This window comes from Phoca vitulina, unplaced genomic scaffold, assembly GCF_004348235.1.
Source record: "Phoca vitulina isolate PV1807 unplaced genomic scaffold, GSC_HSeal_1.0 scaffold51, whole genome shotgun sequence".
Classification (NCBI taxonomy): Eukaryota; Metazoa; Chordata; class Mammalia; order Carnivora; family Phocidae; genus Phoca; species Phoca vitulina.
The window spans coordinates 1,061,573-1,082,693 of record NW_022589754.1 but is presented as its reverse complement, the minus strand read 5'-3'; the positions used below and the strand labels follow the sequence as shown (position 1 = coordinate 1,082,693).

The window sequence follows — 21,121 nt, the reverse complement described above, 5'->3', positions numbered from 1 at the left end:
AGTAATTTCTGTGACATTTGGCAGCAACAACTTTTTTCTAGATATGTCTCCTACGGCAAGGGAAATAACAGCAAAAATACACTATTGAGAGTACATCAAAGTAAAGGTTTTTAAAATGGAATATTATTCAACCACAAAATATAGAATGAATTCTTGCCATTTGTACTGATGTGGATGGAGCAAGACAGTATAACACTAAGCAAAGTAAGTAAGTCAGAGAAAGGCAAACACCATATGATCTCACTCATATGTGGAATTTAAGAAACAAAACAAATGAACAAAGGAAAAAAAGAGTAGAGAAAGGGAAACCAAGAAAGGGACTCTTAACTATAGAGAATAAACTGATACTTACCAGAGGGGAGGTGGGCGGGAGTATGCGGGAAATAGGAGATGGTGATTAAAGAGTACACTTACCATATTGAAATAAAATGAAATGTTTAAAAAATATCTCCTATAAAGCTACAATAATCAAGACAATGTAGTATTAGAGAAACAATAGTCATAGTTCAATGGAATCAGAAAAGGAAGTCCAGATACAGGCCCACAAAAATATGATCAATTGATTTTTTTAATTGAAGTACAGTTGACATGCAATGTTACATTAATTTCAGAAGTTTTTGTTTGTTTGTTTGTTTTTGTCAGTAAACTTTTGACAAAGATGTAAAGCCAATTCAATAGAGAAAGGTGAGTCTTTTCAACAAATGGTGCTGGAACAACTGAATATACACATGCAAAAAAAGATAAACCTCAACCTAAACTTTTCATTGTATACAAAGGTTAACCCAAAGTGAATTATAGACCTAAAAGTAATGCTGTAAAACTCATAGAAGAATATATAGGAGCAAATTTTCATACCCTTGTGTTAAGCAAAGACTTCTTAGATTGGCATCAAAAGCATAATTCATAAGAGAAAAATTCACTAAATTGGATTTCACCAAAGTTGAAGTTTGTTCTACTAAGGACACCATAAATAGAATGAGTAGACAAGCTGTAGTCTGGGAGAAAATATTTGCAAATTGCATATCTGATAAAATACTTGTATCCAGAATACATTAGCACTCCCAAGGGCACCTGGGTGGCTCAGTCAGTTAAGTGTCTTCCTTTAGCTCAGGTCATGATCCTGGGGTCCTGGGATCAAGCCCCATGTTGGGATCCCTGCTCAGCAGGGAATCTGTTTGTCCCTCTCCCTCTGCCCCTCCCCCCTGCTTGTGCTTGTTCTCTCTCTCAAATAAATAAAATCTTTTAAAAAATAAAAGTAAAAAAATAAAAGAACTCCAAACCTCAACAATAAAAAAGCAAACCCACTTTTTCAATATGGACTAAAGATTTTAACAGACAATTCACTAAAGAAAATAAATATGTGGCAATTAAGCACATGAAAAATGTTCAGCATCATGAGTCAGGGACATTCAAATTAAAATCATGAGATACTATTAAATATCTATGAGATTCAAAATAAATAGTAATCAAATCCTGACACTACCAAGTCCTGACAAGGATGAGGAGTAGTTGGAACACTCTATCATTGCTGTTAGAAATACAAAGTGTGCAGAGCCACGTTTGAAAAGAGTTGGGCAGTTTCTTATAAAGTTAAATATATACTTGAGAACCATCAATCACACTTCCAGGTACTTGTCCTAGAGAAATTAAAACATATTCACACAAAAGCTTGCATGCAAATATTTATTGCAGCTTTATTCATAATTGCCCCAAACTGGAAACAATCCAGGTGACCTTAACTGTTGTATATCCATACAATGGAATACTACTCAGCAGTTAAAAAGAGTGAATATTATATTTGTAACAAGATGGATGAATTTTAAGTGCGTTTTACTAAGTAAAAGACCCAAAAAGATGCATAATATACTATTTCATTTATGATTTTATGGAAAAGACAAATCTATAGGGGCAATGGATGCCAGGAATTAGCACTGAGAAAAGGGTCTAAATACAAAGGGGAAACATGGGGAAATTCTTTATTGTGTTGTTCTTTATCCTATCAGCAGTGACAATTACAAGAATTCATGCATGCATTAAAACTCATAGAACAGTACACCAATAGAAAATTTAATTGTAATGTATGTCAACTAATAGCAATAATGAAAAATTTTTAAAAATCCAGATAAGCATTAGCACTGGAACTCTGACATCATGATGGGCAGGTTGGACATGCATGTCCAGAGAAACACTTCAATCTCTTTAGTAGATACTTTCTTAGGAGGAAGGATAGCATTACCTGTCAGGCTAGGAATTACTGAGAGTTTATATCCAAAGAAAACCCTATCTATTAGCAAGTAGACATAACTTGCTATGAACAGGGAAATAGGGAATAGTCACTGAGAGACCATATTCACTGGTTATCTGTCCTTTATAGACCTTCCTTCAAGTCCCATCAAATGTGCATTTGTATAGCTATATAAAATATGTTGATGTTTTTCAATGTCATTCTTTAGGAGAAATTACTTGTGAGTAGAATAACCATGACTACATTTTTATATTCTTCTTCTTCTTCTCCCCTTTTACTTATTTAATTTTATTTCTTACAGCTTTATTTAAATTCCAGTTACTTAACAAACAGTGTAAAATTAGTTTCAGTTGTACAGTAGAGTCATACAACACTTTCCATACAACACCTGGTGTTCATCACAACAAGTGCACTCCTTAATCCCCATCACCTATTTAATCCATCCTCCCAACCACCTTTCCTCTGGTAACCATCAGTTTCTTCTCTATAGTTAAAGAGTCTGTTTCTTGGTTTGCCTCTCTTTCTCTTTTTTTCCCCTATGCTCATTTGTTTTCTTCAATTCCACATATGAGTAAAATCATATGGTATTTGTCTTTCTCTGACTAATTTTGTTTAACATAATACTCTCTAGCTACTTCCACCTCATTGCAAATGGCAAGTTTTTATTCCTTCTTATGGCTGAGTAATATTCCATTGTGTATATGCATGTATATATATATACACCATAGAATATATATATATATGTATGTGTATATATATATATGTGTGTGTATGTATATATATATATAATGGAATATATATACACAGCTTCTTTATGCATTCATTAGTTGATGGGCACTTGAGCTGTTTTCATAGTTTGGCTATTGTAGATAATGCTGCTATAAACATAGGGGTGCATGTATCACATTGAGTTAGTATTTTTATTCCTTGGGTAAATATCTAGTAGTGCAACTGAGGGATTGTAGAGTAGTTCTATTTTTAACTTTTTGAGGAAACTCCATACTGTTTTCCAGAATGGATGCACCAGTTTGCATTCCCATCAACAGTGTAAGAGGGTTACCCCCTTCCTCCACATCCTCACCAACACTTGTTGTTTCTTGTGTTTTTGATTTTAGCTATTCTGACAGGCATGAGGTGATATCTGATTGCAGTTTTGATTTGTATTTGCTGATAATGAGAGATGTTGAGCATCTTTTCATGTGTCTGTTGACCATCTCTATGTCTTCTTTGGAAAGGTGTCTATTCAGGTCTTCTGCCCATTTTTTAATTGGATTATTTGTTTCTGGGGTATAGAGTTTGATAAGTTATTTATGGATTTTGGACACTAACCCTTTATCAGATATGTCACCGGCAAATATCTTCTCTTATTCCATAGGATGCCTTATAGTTTTGGTGTTTCCTTCACTGACAGAAGCTTTTTATTTTTTATTTATTTTTTTAAACTATTTTTTATTATGTTATGTCAATCACCATACATTACATCATTAGTTTTTGATGTAGTGTTCCATGATTCATTGTTTGCGTATAACACCCAGTGCTCCATGCAGAACGTGCCCTCTTTAATACCCCATCACCAGGCTAACACATCTCCCAACACCCCTCCCCTCTAGAACCCTCAGTTTGTTTTTCAGAGTCCATAGCCTCTCATGGTTCATCTCCCCCTCCGATTTCCCCCCCTTCATTTTTCCCCTCCTGCTATCTTCTTCTTCTTCTTCTTCTTTTTTAACGTATAATGTATTATTTGTTTCAGAGGTACAGATCTGTGATTCAACAGTATTACACAATTCACAGTACTCACCATAGCACATACCCTCCCCAATGTCTATCATCCAGCCACCCCATCCCTCCCACCCCCCCACCACTTCAGCAACCCTCAGTTTGTTTCCTGAGATTAAGAATTCCTCATATTAGTGAGATCATATGATACATGTCTTTCTCTGATTGACTTATTTCGCTCAGCATAATACCCTCCAGTTCCAACCACATCATTGCAAATGGCAAGATTTCATTCCTTTTGATGGCTGCATAATATTCCATCGTATATATATACCACATCTTTATCCATTCATCTGTTGATGGACATCTTGGCTCTTAGAAGCTTTTTATTTTTATGTGGTCTCAATCATTTGATTTTACTTTTGTTTCCCTTGCCTCATAACACATATCCAGAAAGAAGTTGCTATAGCTGATGTCAAAGAAGTTACTGCCTGTGTTCTCTTCTAGGATTTTTGTGGTTTCAAGTTTCACATTTAGGTCTTACAACCATTTTGAATTTATTTTTGTGTATGGTGTAAAAAAGTGGTCCAGTTTCATTCTTTTGTATGTTATTGTCCAGTTTTCCCAAATCATTTGTTGAAGAGACTGTCTTTTCCCCTTTGGATATTCTTTCTTGTTTTGTTGATGATTAATTGGCCATATAGTTATGGGTTCATTTCTGGGCTTTTTATTCTTTTCTATTGATCTATGCATCTATTTCTGTTCCAGTACTATACTGTTTTGATTACTACAGCTTTGTAATATAGAAATCCAGAATTGTGACACCCCCAGCTTTTCTTTTCTTTTCAATATTGCTTAGGCTATTTAGGTTCTTTTTCCATACAAATTTTAGGATTGTTTGCTCTTGCTCTGTGAAAAATGCTATTGGTGTTTTGATAGAGATTGCATTAAATGTGTAGATTACTTTTGGTATATAGACATTTTAACAATATTTACTAGTGATCGTGGTGAGTGAGTTTTTCATGTATTGTTGCATTCGGTTTACTAGTATTTTATTGAGATTTTTTGCACCCATGTTCATCAGGGATATTGGCCTGCAGTTCTCTTTTTTAGTGGAAACTATCTGGTTTTGGTATCAGGGTAGTGATGGTACCTCACAGAATGAATTTTCAAGTTCTCCTTCCTTTTCTATTTTTTTGGAATATTTTGAGAAGAATAAGTATAAACTCTTCCTTTCAATCTGCAGGTATCTTTAGGTCTAAAATGAGCTTCTTGTAGGCAGCATATAGATGGGTCTTGTTTTTTTTTTTTATCCATTCTGATACCCTATGTGTTTTGATTGTAGCATTTAGTCCATTTATATTCACAGTAATTATTGATATATATGTATTTATTTATTCATTAAATATTTGGTGGAATTCAATGGTGAAGCCATCTGATCTTGGACTGTAGTTTGTTGGGAATATTTTGATTACTGATTCCATTTCTTTGCTGGTTATTGGTCTTTGCAGATTATTTCTCCCCGTTTCTGTTTGATAGTTTATATGTTTCTAGAAATTTATCCATTCTTCCACGTTGTCCTACTTGCATATAATTTTTCATAATATTCTCTTATAATTGTGGTTCTGTGCCATTGGTTGTTCTCTCTTCTCATTTGTGGTTTTATTTATTTGGGTCCTTTCTTTTTGATAAGTCTGGCTAGAGTTTTATCAATTTTATTATTTTTTTCAGTAAGCCAGTTCTTGGGTTTGTTTTTGTTTTTTAGTTTGTATACTATTTATTTCTGCTCTAGTCTTTTTAAATTCCTTCCTTCTGCTGGCTTTAAGTTTCATTTGTTGTCCTTTTCTAGCTGCTTTGGTGTAAGGTTAGGTAGTTTATTTGGGATTTTTCTTGCTTCTTAAGGTAGGCCTGTATTGCTATATACTTCCACCTTAGGACCACTTTTGCCCCATCCCAAAGTTTTGGACCACTGTGTTTTCATTTCATTTTCATTTGTTTTCATGTATTTTTAAATTTCTTCTTTGATTTCCTGGTTAACTCAGTCATTGTTTAGTAGCATGTTGTTTAAATTCCATGTATTTGTGTTCTTTCCAAATTTTTCTTGTGGTTGACTTCCAGTTTCATAGTATTGTGGTCAGAAAAGGTGCATAGTATGATTTCAATCTTTTTGTATTTGTTGAAGCCTGTTTTGTGACCTAATATGTGATCTACTATGGAGAATGTACCATGTGCACTTGAGAAGAATGTGTATTCTGCTGGTTTAGGATGGAATGTTCTGAATATATTTATTAAGTCCATCTGGTCCTGTGTGTCATTTAAAGCCATTGTTTCCTTGTTGATTTTCTGTTTAGGTGATCTGTCTATTGTTGTAAGTGGGGTGTTAAAGTCCCCTACTATTATTGTATTATTATCAATGAGTCTCTTTATACTTGCTATTAATTGTTTTATATATTTGGGTGCTCTCAAATTGGGGGAAATGTATTTACAATTGTTAGAGTATTCTTGGCTGCAGATTTTCCCATTCAGTACTTTGAATATATCATGCCACTCTCCTCTGGCTTGCCAAATTTCTGTTGAGAAATCTGCAGCTAAACTTATGGGTCTTTCCTTGTATGTTAAAGACTTCTTTTGTCTTGCTGCTTTTAAGATTTTTTTTTTTTCTTTTTCACTATATTTTGCAAATTCAATTACAATATGTCTTGTTGTTGGCCGGCTTTTGTTGATTTTGAAAGGAGTTCTCTCTGCCTCCTGGATCTGGATGTCTGTTTCCTTCTGCAGATTAAGGAAATTTTCAGCTATTATTTCTTCAATAAAATTTCTGTCCCCTTTTCTCTTTCTTCTTCTGGGGCTCCTATAATATGAATGCTATTATATTTGATGGAATCACTTATTTCCTTAAGTCTATTCTCATGTTCCATAATTCTTTCTTTCCTTTGTTCGGCTTCATTATTTTTCATTATTTTGTCTTCTGGGTCACTAATTTGTTCCTCTGCTTTCCAGCCTGCTGTTCATTGCACCAAGCCTGTTTCCAGTCTTGTTTACTGTATTATCCATCTCTGACTAATTCTTTTTTAACTCTTTTATCTCTGTGGTAAGAGTCTCACTGATATTTTCTATTCTTTTCTCAAGCCCAGTGAGTATCCTTATGATTGTTGCTTTAAATTCTCCATCAGGCATGTTATTTATATCTGTTTCACTTAGATCTATGGCTGTGGCCTCATCTCGTTCTTTCATTTGGGATATATTCTTCTGTCTTAGCATTTTTTATAAATCTCTGGCTTCTTCTCTGTGTTAAAATTGCCATTTATGTCTCCTGCTCCTGAAACTAATGGTCTTATGAAGAAGAAGTTTTCTGTGCCCAGGACCTGGTGTTTCATGGAGTGTTTCTGATATGTGCTGCGGGTGTTCTGCAGTCATGTTTTGGCTGCTCTTTCCTTCAGGCCAGTTGTCTGCAGAGGCTCTCCTTGCTTACTGTGGGCAGTGTTTGGTCCCTGGCCTGAATGTGGCAAGTTTTAACTGGGTGTGCTCTAGTCTGCTTGTGAAATGAGACCTGACATCACCTCCACTAAATCTGAGGCCCTGCAAAACTCTCTGGTTGGGAGACATGGTGTGGGCAGTGTTTTATGCTGGTTCTGGTGGAGGGGGTCATGGCGCTTGGTCTAAGTCAAGCTTGACTGAAAAGGGCAGTCCTACCAGAGTGAAGGGTGGGGGGATTGGCATAAGCAAGTTAGGCAGCCAGTTTTGGTGCTTCACTCCTTCTCACTCTTGGCTCTGTTTTTATGCTGAGTGGCAGGGGAGGGAAATGGCACTAGTCAGCTTCTTTTTTTCTGGAGAGGCATCTATGTGAACACTGCCTCTCAGAGAGTGGCTTTAAGAAGAGTCAATAATCTTCCCCCTCTATGCCTCAGGCATTCTTCAGATCTTTGTTGCAGAGCTATCTACCCCCGGGTTTTTTGTTTGCTTTATCTCCTGGAGCAGGGCTGTGCCCTCAGGGTTCTATCCCAGCCAAGCCCACTGATCTTTAAAACTCCAGGTTTCAAGCCCTTCTGGTTACAAGGATTCTGGTACTTCAGCCCTTCTTGATTTCCATGCTGATGGTCTTGTGCTTTCCCCTGTTTGCTCCACTCTCTCACTCTTTTCTACCACCAGGACTCCCTCCCCACTGCAGTAGCTACAATCTCTTTTTCTCCTAAACCACATCGCTGCACTTTCTACATTCTTTGATATGGCCTGTTTCTCCCCTTAGGAGTTTTTTCTGTCAGTCTGCAGGTAGATTTCTGGGATATTTAGGATAATTTGATAGTTTTCTATTGGGTTCATGTGAGAAGAGAAGCCAAGGGTTATTCTACTCTGCCACCACTGTCCTCTCCTCCCCCTTAAAATTAAAAACAAAACATGAAATCTCTCATATATTTCTGCACAGGTAATTCTACAACATATTAGAAATGATTATAAATGCATACATTAGTCAGAGATGCTACAGTTCATCCTTAGAATACCCTGCTCAATTTTATGATTTAAACTATTAAAAATATGGTAATTATTCATGGTCTTTTCTGGTTCCATACAAATTTTAAGATTATTTGTTCCATTTCTGTGAAAAAAGTGGATGGTATTTTGATAGGGATTGCATTAAATGTGTAGATTGTTCTAGGTAGCACTGACATCTTCACAATATTTGTTCTTCCAATCCATGAGCATGGAATGTTTTTCCATTTCTTTGTGTCTTCTTCAATTTCTTTCATGAGTATTTTATAGTTTTCTGAGTACAGATTCTTTGCCTCTTTGGTTAGATTTATTCCTAGGTATCTTATGGTTTTGGGTGCAATTGTAAATGGGATCAACTCCTTAATTTCTCTTTTTTCTGTCTTGTTGGTGTATAGGCATACCACTGATTTCTGTGCATTGATTTTCTATCCTGCCACTTGACTGAATTCCTGTATGAGTTCTAGCAGTTTTGGGGTGGAGTCTTTTGGGTTTTGAATAGAGAGCCCAGAAATGGACTCTATGGTCAACTAATCTTTGACAAAGCAGGAAAGAATGTCCAATGGAAAAAAGACAGTTTCTTCAACAAATGGTGTTGGGAAAATTGGACAGCCATATGCAGAAGAATGAAACTGGACGATTTCCTTACACCACACACAAAAAGAGACTCAAAAGGAATGAAAGACCTAAATGTGAGACAGGAGTCCATCAAAATCCTGAAGGAGAACACAGGCAGCAAGCTCTTCAACCTCAGCTGCAGCAACTTCTTCCTAGACACATTGCCAAAGGCAAGGGCAAAAATGAACTATTGGGACTTCATCAAGATAAAAAGCTTTTGCACAGCAAAAACAGTCAACAAAACCAAAAGACAACATACAGAATGGGAGAAGATATTTGCAAATGACATATCAGATAAAGGGCTAGTATGGTGATTAACATAACGTAATAAAAAAATAAAATAAAGGTTTCATTCTTTTGTAAAAAAATATGGTAATTAGTTACTTTCTTTTTCAGGCAATGTTAAATGAAGCAAATTAATCAGGGTTCTAAAAATTCCTATAGATTTATTATAACTATTAAAATCCTTCAAAGACAAATAAATTTTCAAAATGGGCCTTCACCTTTCTTTTTAAACATGGCATTTGTTTTCTGCTTTATTTTTTAATTTTAAAGATCTAATTGTTTTTTTATTAGTTTCAGAAACAGAATTTAGTGATTCATCAGTTGCTTATAACACCCAGTTCTCATTACATCAAGTGCCCTCCTTAATGCCCATCACCCAATTACCCCATCCCTCCACCCACCTCCCCTCCAGCAACCTTCAGTTTGTTTCTTAGAGTTTAGAATCTCTTATGGTTTGCCTCCCTCTCCATTTGCATCTTATTTTATTTTTCCTTCTCTTCCCCTATGTTCATCTGTTTTGTTTCTCAAATTCCACATATGAATGTAATCATATGGTATTTGTCTCTCTGACTGAATTATTTCGCTTAGCATAATACCATCTAGTTCTATCCATGTCCTTGAAAATGGCAAGATTTCATTCTTTTTGATGGCTGAGTAATATTCTATTCGAGATATATATATATATATATATATATATATATATATATATATCACCTGTTCTTTATCCATTCATCTGTCAATGGACATCTGGGCTCTTTCTGTATGTTGGCAATTGTGGACATTGCTGCTATTAACATTGGAGTGCATGTGCCCCTTCTAATCACTGTTTGTATCATTTGGATAAATACCTAGTAGTACAATTGCTGGGTCATAGGGTAGCTCTATTTTTCACCTTTAGAGGAACCTCCTTACTGTTTTCCCAAGTGGCTGCACCAGTTTTCATTCCCACCAACAATGTAAAAGTTTTCCCCTTTCCCTGCATCCTCACTAACATCTGTTGTTTCCTGAGTTGTTCATTTTAGCCATTCTGACTGGTGTAAGGTGGTGTCTCATTGTGGTTTTGATTTGTATTTCCCTGATGCTGAGTAATGTTAAGCATGGCATTAGTAAAATCATAATCTATCAGTTATGTTTATTTATAGCTAACTTAAAGTTTGAAATGACTTATTGAGAAATAATTTTTTTTTCTAAATGGGCCATTTTCTCTGAAAGTCCAGATAGTAAATATTTAGAATTTGCAGGCCATAGAGTCTCTTTCTCAACTAATCAACTTTGCCTTGTAGTACTAATGCAGCCATAGATAATGTGCAAACAAATGAACCTGGCTGTCTTCTGATAAGATTTTTTTTACAAGAAAAAGTGTAGGCCACAGTTTGCCAACCCCTGCTATAGGTGATGATGGGTGTTCTATGATGTTGCTGCATGGGTTTTTCACCTTTTTTAAAAGCTTTATTTATTTTACAGAGAGGGTGAGGGCAGAGGGAGAGGGAGAAAGAGAATCTCAAGCATACTCCCTGCCGAGCATGGAGCCAGACATAGGGCTTGATCCCACGACCCTGAGATCATGACCTGAGCTGAAATCAAGAGTTAGACACTAAACAAACTGAGCCACCCAGGCACCCCAATGGTTTTTCAGTTTTAAATTTTGCATACTAGAGATGATTTTAAGAAAGAGTACATTTTTATTTTTATTTTTCTATTTTTTCCATAAAGAATACCCATTTAATCCAAAAGTAAGTTAAAAGGAGGGGAAAAGAAAGAATAGATGGAATTTAAAAAAAAAACATCTAGCAACATTGTGGATTTTAGTACAATCATATTAATAATTACATTAAATGTAAACAATCTATCATGGAACACTACATCAAAAACTAATGATGTAGGGGCGCCTGGGTGGCTCAGTCGGTTAAGCGGCTGCCTTCGGCTCAGGTCATGATCCCAGGGTCCTGGGATCGAGCCCCGCATCAGGCTCCCTGCTCGGCAGAGAGCCTGCTTCTCCCTCTCCCTCTGTCTGCCGCTCTGCCTACTTGTGCTCTCTCTCTACCTCTGTTAAATAAATAAAAATCTTAAAAAAAAAAACAAAAAACTAATGATGTAATGTATGGTGATTAACATAACATAATAAAATTTTTTAAAAAAGGAAAAAAAAATGTGAATAAGTTAAATACCTTATAACCAATTTATTTTGCTTACATTTTTATATATGCTCAAAATAAATACTTATGTCTAATTGACTATAAAAAATGTAAACAATCTAAATACATCAATAAGGCAGATTGTCAGACTATACTGTATACAGAAGCTTTATTATTTTTTAGAAACTTACTTCAAATATAAAGGCATAGATAAGAGCAAGTGAATGAAAAATATGTATCTTCAAACACTAATCAAAAGAAACTTGGGATGGTTATATTAATATCAGAAAACATAATATTCAGAAAAAGGAATATTACCAGAGATAAAGAGGGACATTGCATAAAGATATAAATTTATTAAGAAAATGTAACAATCCTATAAGTGTATATAACTAATAATTGAACCTCAAAATCTACATAGCAAAGACTGACAAGAAGGGAGAAATATGTAAATTGATGATTATAGATGGAGGCTTCAAAACTGGTCTTTCAGTGTTGATGGAAGAAGCAGATAGAAAATCAGGAAGGATACAGAAAACCTGAATACCACTGTTAACCAAACTGACCTAAATTACATTATAAAATACTCTACTCCAAACAGTGGAATACACATTTTTTTTCATTTACAAAGGAAATATTGTTCAAGATAGACTTTGCTAGATCATTAAATAAGCCTTAATGCATTTAGGAAAATTGAAATAATACAGAGAATTTTTTTTTTACTGTAATGGAATCAAACCATAAATCAAGTAATCACATATGTCAAATGTTTCCAAATATTTGGAAATTAAATTTAAAAAGTCCTATATAAAACATGAGTCAAAGAGGATGTCCCAAGAGATACTGAAATATACGTTGAATTGGATAAAAATAAACATATGAAAATTTGTGGGAAGCAACTAATACAATCCTTAGCAGTAAATTTATAGCACTTGTACTAAAAGAGAGGGAAATAAATGAGCTCAGCTTCCACCTTTAGAAACTAAAAAAAAAAAAAGCAAGTAAAACTCAAAACAAATAGAAAAAATAACATAAGAGCATAAATCCATTAAATTGAGAATAGAGAAAAATTAATGAAATGAGAATCCGTCCCTTTGAAAAAAATGATAAAGTCTCTAGACAGACTTGTCTAGAGAGAGTGGGAAAGAAAAAGAGAAAGGCAGAGATAAATTGAAGATATGAGGACCAACGTAGGGACATCACTATATATCCCAGTTATTTAAGAATAATAAGGAATAATATGAAGAACTCTATGTCCATAGATGTGACAACTTAGATGAAGTGGACATTCCTTGACACAAACCAAAGAAAGTCATTCAAGAAGAAATAGATAATTTGAATAGTTCTATATCTATTAAAGAATGAAATCCATATTTGAAAACTTTTCAGTAGAGGAAACTCCAGGATAAGAGAGTTTCACTAATGAATTCAATCAAAATTCAGGGAACAAATAATAACAAATCTATAGAAAACTCATTTAGAATGTAGAAGAGGAGGGAACAGTTCCCAACTAAATGTTTTAAGAACTTTATTGAAATAAAATTCACATACCATACAATTAAACCATTTAAAGTGTGCAATTCAATGCTTTTTTCCCCAAATTTTTATTTAAATTCTAGTTAGTTAACATAGAGTGTAATATTGATTTCAGGAGTAAAATTTAGTGATTAGTAGGGCTTAGGCATTGGTATGACATATTAATTGTTTCAATAATTAGGTCTTCGGAGTAAAAACCTATAAGGAAGGGTATCCCTGTTAGTGTTAGGCTTCCGATGATGAGTGAGGTTGTGGTGAATGGTAGTACTTTGAGTAGGCTGCCTAATTTTTGAATGTCTTGTTCATTATGTAGGTTGTGGAAAATAGATCCAAAGCATATGAGTAATATGGCTTTGAAAAAAGCGTGTGTACAGATATGTAGGAATGCTACGTATGGCTGGTTAATGCCAATTGTTACAATTATTAAGCCTAATTGACTTGAGGTGGAGAAGGCAACAATTTTTTAATATCATTTTGGGTTAGGGCACAGATTGCTGTGAATAGTGTTGTGATAGCTCCTAGGCATAGTGTTAATGTCTGGATAATTTTATTGTTTTCTATCCATTGGTGGAAATGAAATAGTAAGAATACTCCTGCTATAACTGTTGTGCTTGAGTGAAGTAGGGTTGAGATGAATGCAGGGCCTTTTATAGCTGAGGGAAGTAACTCACGGAGGCCAAATTAAGATTTGCCAGTGATGGTTAGACATCCAATTAGTGGGAGATTTAAGTTTTCAAATTTAGTTCTAAAGATCTGTTGAAAATCTCATGAGTTTAGGTTAAATAAGAACCATGTTATGGATATAATGAACAGTACATCTCCAATGCAGTTATATAAGATTGCTTGGAGAGAAGCAGTATTTGCATCTGTTTGTCCATACCATCAAATGATTAGTAGAAATGGTATAATACTTCCTTCTCATCCATTGAAAAGTTGAAATGGATTGTTGGTGGTAACTAGAATTAATGTAGTGATGAGGAATATGAGCAGATACTTGAAAAAGTGGTTGATATTGGGATCTGAGTGTATATATTATATTGAGAATACTATGACTGATCATGTAATGATAAATGCTACTGATATAAAGATGGTTGAGAAGTAATCCAATTTAAAGCTGAATGACAATTTTAGAGTCTGGATTATTATTCAATGTCAGTTTGAAATAATTATTTTTTGGCCTGAATAGATGAACATTGTTGTTGGAATTATACTGATACTGAAGGCATACAAAATGGTGGGTTTTTTTTACATAGTGTGGATATAGGTTTCTTTTAATAGACATGGGAGGTAGTTATTATGACTGGTAGAGTTGATATAAATAGGGATGTTAGTATGGAGGAAGTGAACTGTTATTACTTTTAGAGTGATACCAATTTTTTGTTCCTATGACCAATGGATTACTTCCAGCCTTTAAAAGTTGAAAAAGCCATATTTTAATATACGGAGGCATGAATTAACAGTTCTTTTTTTTAAGTTTTTATTTTAATTCCAGTTAGTTAACATGCAGTGTTATATTAGTTTCAAGTATACAGTATAGTAATTCAGCAGTTCCATACATCACCCTATGCTCCTCACAAGTGCACACCTTAATCCCCATCACCTATTTAACACATCCCCCACTCCCCTCCGCTCTGGTAATCATCACATTGTTCTCTATAATTAAGAGTTTGTAATATAGCTTGAAGTCAGGCATTTTGATGCCCCCAGCTTTGGTTTTCTTTTTCAACAATCCCCTGGCAATTTGGAGTCTTTTCTGGTTCCATACAAATTTTAGGATTGTTTGTTCCAGCTCTGTGAAAAATGTCAATGGTATTTTGATAGGGATTGCATTGAAAGTGTAGATTGCTCTGGGCAGCATAGACGTTTTCACTAGGTTTATTCTTCCAATCCATGAGCATGGAATGTTTTTCCATCTCTTTGTGTCTTCCTCAATTACTTTCATAAGTGTTCTGTAGTTTCTAGAGTATAGATCCTTTACCTCTTTGCTTATGTTTATTCCAAGGTATCTTATGGTTTTTGGTGCTATTGTAAATTGAATCAATTCCTTAATTTCTCTTTCTTCAGTCACATTGTTAGTGTATAGAAATGCAACTAATTTCTGTGCATTGATTTTATATCCTGCCACATTGCTGAATTGCTGTACGAGTTCTAGTAATTTGGGGGTGGAGTCTTTTGGGTTTTCTACATAAAGTATTATGTCATCTGTGAAAAGAGAGAGTTTGACTTCTTCTTTGCTAATTTGAATGCATTTTATTTCTTTTTGTTGTCTGATTGCTGTTGCTAGGGCTCTAGTACTATGTTGAATAATAATGGTGAGAGTGGTCATCCCTGTGGTGTTCCTGACTCTTAGTTTTTCCCCCATTAAGAATGATAGTCACTGTGGGCTTTTCATAGATGACTTTTATGATATTGAGGTATGTTCCCTCTATCCCTATATTCTGAGGAGTTTTTATCAGGAAAGGATGCTGTATTTTGTCAAATGCTTTTTCTGCATCAATGAGAGGATCATATGGTTCTTGTCTCTTTTATTAATCTGCTCTATCTTGTTGATTGATTTGCAAATGTTGAACAACCCTTGTATCCCAGGAATACACCCCACCTGGTCGTGGTGTATAGTCCTTTTAATGGACTGTTGGATCTTGTTGAGTATTTTGGCATCCGTGTTCATCAGGGACATTGGTCTGTAATTCTCTTTTTTGATGGGGTCTTTGTCTGGTTTTGGGATCAGGGTAATGCTGGCCTAATTAAGAGTCTGTTTCTTGTGAATTAGCAGTTCTTGCATACTTTTTTGGTAAATAAGAAATTTTGAAGTTCTATTATTAGATTCACAACCTAATGTTTCTATTAAACTATATTTACAGTAAATAGACCTTGAAATTATTTTACGGTTAAGTGATAAAAGTAAAAGAGGCAGATGTGTAAGGTTATTAGGGTATTTTCTCAGGTAAAGGATGGTTTGATATTATTAATGTAATATGTGCATTTGCTTCATTGGGTTATAATTAGTATATAAAAAGTATAAGACAGTGAAGATAATGTTAATCCCTATTAAGATAATGGTAATGTTGGATCATGAGAGTAAAGATATTACTACAAATAATCCTCTGATTAGGTTAATTGTTGGGGATAATGCTAGATTAGTAAAGCTTGCTAGGAATCATCAGGCTGCCATTAGTTGAAGAAACCTTTGTATTCCATGGGCTATAATTATAGTTTGACTATGTACTCATTCATATTTTGAATTTTCTAGACAGAATAGTATGGATGATGTAAGGCTGTGGGTGATTATTAGAGCTGTAGCTCCCATGTAGCTTCATGGTGTTTGAATGAGAATAGTTAGGATTACATAGGCTATATGACTGACGGATGAGTATGCAATGAGAGATTTTAAGTCTGTGTGATATAAGCAAATAGAATTTGTTATAATTATTCCTCACAATGATAATATGAGGAAAAGATATACTATGTGGTTTGTTAAAGGGTACAGTATTGTTGTTATTCATAATATTCCATATCTACTTAATTTCAGTAGTACAGCTGTGAGTACTATTGAGATGGCAATAGGTGCTTCTACATGTGCTTTTGGTAGTCAGAGGTGTAGTCTGTAGAGGGGTATTTTTTACTATAAATGCTATTATATATGCTAGTCATAAGTAAATGTTAGACCAAGAGTTGGATACTGGTTGGGCTCAGTATTGTACTATTATGAAATTTAAAGAACATGTAAGATTTTGAACATATCTCAGTGCAAGTGGGAGTGGTAGTGACCATACTAGTGTGTAAAATAGGAAATGGAGCACTGCGTTTAATTTTTCCATTTGGTTTCTTCATTGGGTAATAATGATTAGAGTTGCTACTAGTATAGCTTCAAATAAAATGTAAAACAAAATTAGTTCTGTGGCAGTAAAAGTTATAATTAGGAACAATTGTAGTAAGATTAACATTGTAATATACAGATTTTTTTTGAGCTGGGTTTTCTTTTGGTAAGTGGAACTGGTTGGCTATAAGTATTAGTGAAAGAAGTCATGTTGTTAGTACCAGAAGAGGTAAGGAATAAGGAATCAGAAAAGAAATGAAAAGTTGAGGCTGTTGTCATTAGGTTGGTTTTGGTATGATAGACCAATAAGTCTAATTAATAACCTATGAGTTGTTGTGTTGATTCAGATTATGTTAGTTTTTGATAATCATGTTAGTGATACTAGTATGACAGTTGGAATAATAATTTATAACATTGTAAGAGGCTGAGATTTTGTACATATTTCTGTAAGTGTTGGGTACTATTATTAGCAGGGATAATCTTAGAGTGGCTTCACAGGCTGCAAACACTAACAGGATGATAGGCACCATGATAGCTAGTGTGAAGTGGATATTTATAATTGTTATGATCACTATAATAAGTAGTGATAGTATTATGCCCTCTAGACATAATAAAGATGATATTAAATGGGATTGATATATTAATAGTTCTATAAGGAATACACTTAATGTTAGAAAAATATTGATGTAGACTAGGGACATTTGATAATTGTGACATTAAGCATAATTTGAGTGGAAATCATTTGTTTTAATTTAAACTAACTATCATATTTGGTTAATTTCAGTCCTTTTTGAATTCGTTCATAGGCTAAGTGGTAGTAGGCCTAATAGGTCTGTTGGGCTGATAAGTAAAATGAGTAAAAAACAAAAATAAACAAATAAATAAAAATTAAAAGAAATAATATGAGTATTAGGGTTCAGGTTTATCCTTTGTAATTATAAATAGCTATTATTTGTTTTGATGTCAGTTGAATTAACCATTGTATGGAGATTAGGCGATTATTAATTAGTCAATTAGGTGTAGGGAATAGAAAGCTTGGAAATATAGTAATTACAATCACAATAGGTAGTCTTATTACTGTTGTGAAAGAGGCAAACAGATTTTTGTTCATTTTTTTCTCTCAAAGGATAAGGTATTTCAGTATTTTAGTTGATTTTATTTCAAGGTTTCATGGATAAGTACATTTTGAGAACTTTAGTTGAAATATAATGAATAGTACTATAGTTATTGATATAACAGTAATAAATCAAATTGATGTTATCTAGTTGTGGCATTCCATTAAGGAGTTTTAAACTCTCAGTCTTTAACTTAAAAAGTAAATGTTTTATAGCTTTTCAATGATATTACATTATGGATGCAGATTATTTTTTTAAATATTTCATTCAGGAACAATTGGTAAAAAACTATAATTTGACCCACAAATTTCTGAGCATTAGCCATAATATAGTCCTGGTCATGTAGCTAGTAAGATTGTTTGATTCAGTTTTCCAGGAATGGTGTCTGTTTCCAGGCCTAGGAAGGGAACAGCTCATGAGTGTAAGACTTCTGATGAAATTAGTACTCAGATTATTATTTCTACAGGTAAGACAACTTAGTTATCAACTTTTAATAGTCATAGCTCTCCTAGTTTTAGTTCTTGCATGGGAATTACATAAGAGTCAAAGTTGAGATCTTCATGTCTGTGTATTCATAGCTTCAGTATCATTGATGACCCATGGTTTTTATTATTAATAAGGGCTTATTGATCTCATCTTGATAAGGAAATATCTGTGTCCTAAGATGGCCAACCAAGCCAGCAAGGGAATCCCAGCCCCTGCCTTGGGGCTCTTCCGGGTTCTTCTCTCTGCTCTGCTTCCCACGTGCGCCAATCTGGGTTCCTCTCCCTGCCCCACTTCGCTCACGCACCAAGAGTGCCCAGTATGTGGAAGTAGAAGTGTATAAATTACCCCCTTTGTTTGTGCTCAGGGCTCAGACCTTTGGAGATCACTCTCCTCTGAGCCCAATGGCATTAAATAAAACTCCTCTCCTCCCAAGATCTCCGAGTGCTGCTTGGTTCTTCCGCTGGGCAATCCAGTCCAGGTTCTGTAACAATCTGTTACAGAAAGAATTCATAGTGATGGTAGAGCAATTAGGACTAGGGTAATGGCTGTTAGGATAGTTTCTACTTCTTGTGCATCCATTATACTTGTGGGAATTAATTTAGTTGTTAGTATTAATGAAATAATAAAAAGGACTAAAGAGCTGATTAAGATGATTATCAACATGTTATGATGAAAATGTGTTCTTTTATGATTGGAGATGTTGATTCTTGGAAACCTAATTTAAAGGGGTATGCCATAGAGATATAAAGGACTTCAACCTATAATTTAACTTTGACAAAGTTTTGTAATTTTTACTAATATCTCATTATTGAGAAAGACATATGGTTATGGTGTTGGTTTGAAACCAGTTTGAGAGGGTTTGACTCCTTCCTTTCTTATTTTAGATTTATGTAAGTAGATTCTTCAAATATCTGATATGGAGGAGGGCATCAGTGCAGTTATTTGAGTTTGGTATTAATCACTTCTACCACTGCTACTTCTTGTTTGGATGCAAAGGCCTCTCAAACTATAAAAATTATTAATATTACTGCTGTTGATGTGATGAATGAGCCTGTAGGTGAGATGGTATCTCATGTTGTGTACACATCTGGATAATTGGAATAACATCAAGGTATTCTTGATTAGCCAAGAGAGTGTTATGGGAAGAAGGTTATATTAACCTCAACAAACATAATCGTGAAGTGAATTTTTCCTCAAATAGAATTTAGTGTGCAGCCTGAAAATAGAGGGAATCAATGAATGAAACCTCCAATAATAGTGAATACTGCTTCTATTGACAAGACATTGTGGAAGTGTGCTACTATATATAATACGTGTCATGGAGGACAATATCTAGGGATGAATTAGCCAATACAATTCCTGTTAGACCCACCACTGTGAATAAAAAGATAAAACCCAGGGCTCATTGTGTGGCTGGTGATCATTTGACGTTGCCTCCATGAAAGGTAGTTAGTCAACTAAATACTTTTACTCCTGTTGGGATAGCGATAATTACGGTGGCTGATGTAAGGTATGTTCATGTGTCAATATCCTACAGTAAATGTGTCATGTGTCAATTTGCCTACAGTAAATATATGGTGAGCTCATGCAGTGAAACCTAGGAATCCGATGGATATTATGGCTCAAACTATTACTATACATGCACAAGGTTCTTTTTTTTTCTCCTGAATAATAGGTGACAATATGTGGATCATTCCAAAACCAGGTAAAATTAGGATATATATTTCAGGGTGTCTGAAGAATCAATATAGATGTTGTAGAATGTGTCTCCTCCTCCTGCAGGGTCAAAGAATGCAGTATTTAGGTTGTGGTCTGTTAGTAGCATAGCAATTCCAGATGTTAAAACTGGAAGTGACAAAAGTAAAAGAACGGCTATAATTAGGACAAATCAAATGAATAAAGGTGTTTGGTATTGGGATATAGCAGGGGGCTTCATGTTGATATAGTAATGAAGTTGATAGCCCCTAAAATTGAGGATACACCTGCTAAGTGAAGGAAAAAATTAGTTAGATCTACTGATGCTCCTGTGAGTGCTAGATTGTCAGCTAAGAGGAGGATATACAGTCTGATCGGTTCCTGTGTCTGTTTTAACTATGGATGTTGTAAGAGTAGAAATGATGGTAGTAATAGTCAGAAGCTTATATTGTTTATTCAGAGAAATGCTATATCAGGTGCTCCAACTATTAGTGGTACTAGTCAGTTTTCAAAGCCTCCAATTATAATAGACATTAGTATAAAGAAAATTATCATGAATGTGTGTGGGCAGTCACAATTACATTATGAATGTTGTCATCTTCCAGTAAAGCCCCAGACTGACCTAGTTTGTCATGGATTAGAAGGCTTAGGGTGGTTCCCACTATTCCAGCTCATGTACCAAATAGAAGATACAGGTTGCCAATATCTTTATAAATTGTGAAAAATAATCAGTGTTTTATGAACATAGGTAAAATGGCTGAGGAAAACATTAGACTGTAACTCTAAAATCAAAGGTTAAGCCCTCTTTTTGCCAATCTCTGTACTGAATAATTATATTGAATTGCAAATTCAACAAAGCAGCTTCAATTCTGCCAGGGTTTCTCCTTCCTTTTTTCCCCTAGACTGCTGGAGAAGTAGATTGAAGCCAGTTCATTAGAGTTTTTAGTCGTTAACTAAAATTTCCTGGGGTAGAAACCCATCAATCTAG

The 21,121-nt window shown here is 34.7% G+C and overlaps 1 pseudogene; it reads right to left on the bottom strand.

The window, feature by feature from the left end:
- Nucleotides 1-19,313: 19,313 nt before the first annotated feature.
- LOC116621877 lies at nt 19,314-20,879 on the bottom strand (annotated as a pseudogene).
- Nucleotides 20,880-21,121: the final 242 nt, after the last annotated feature.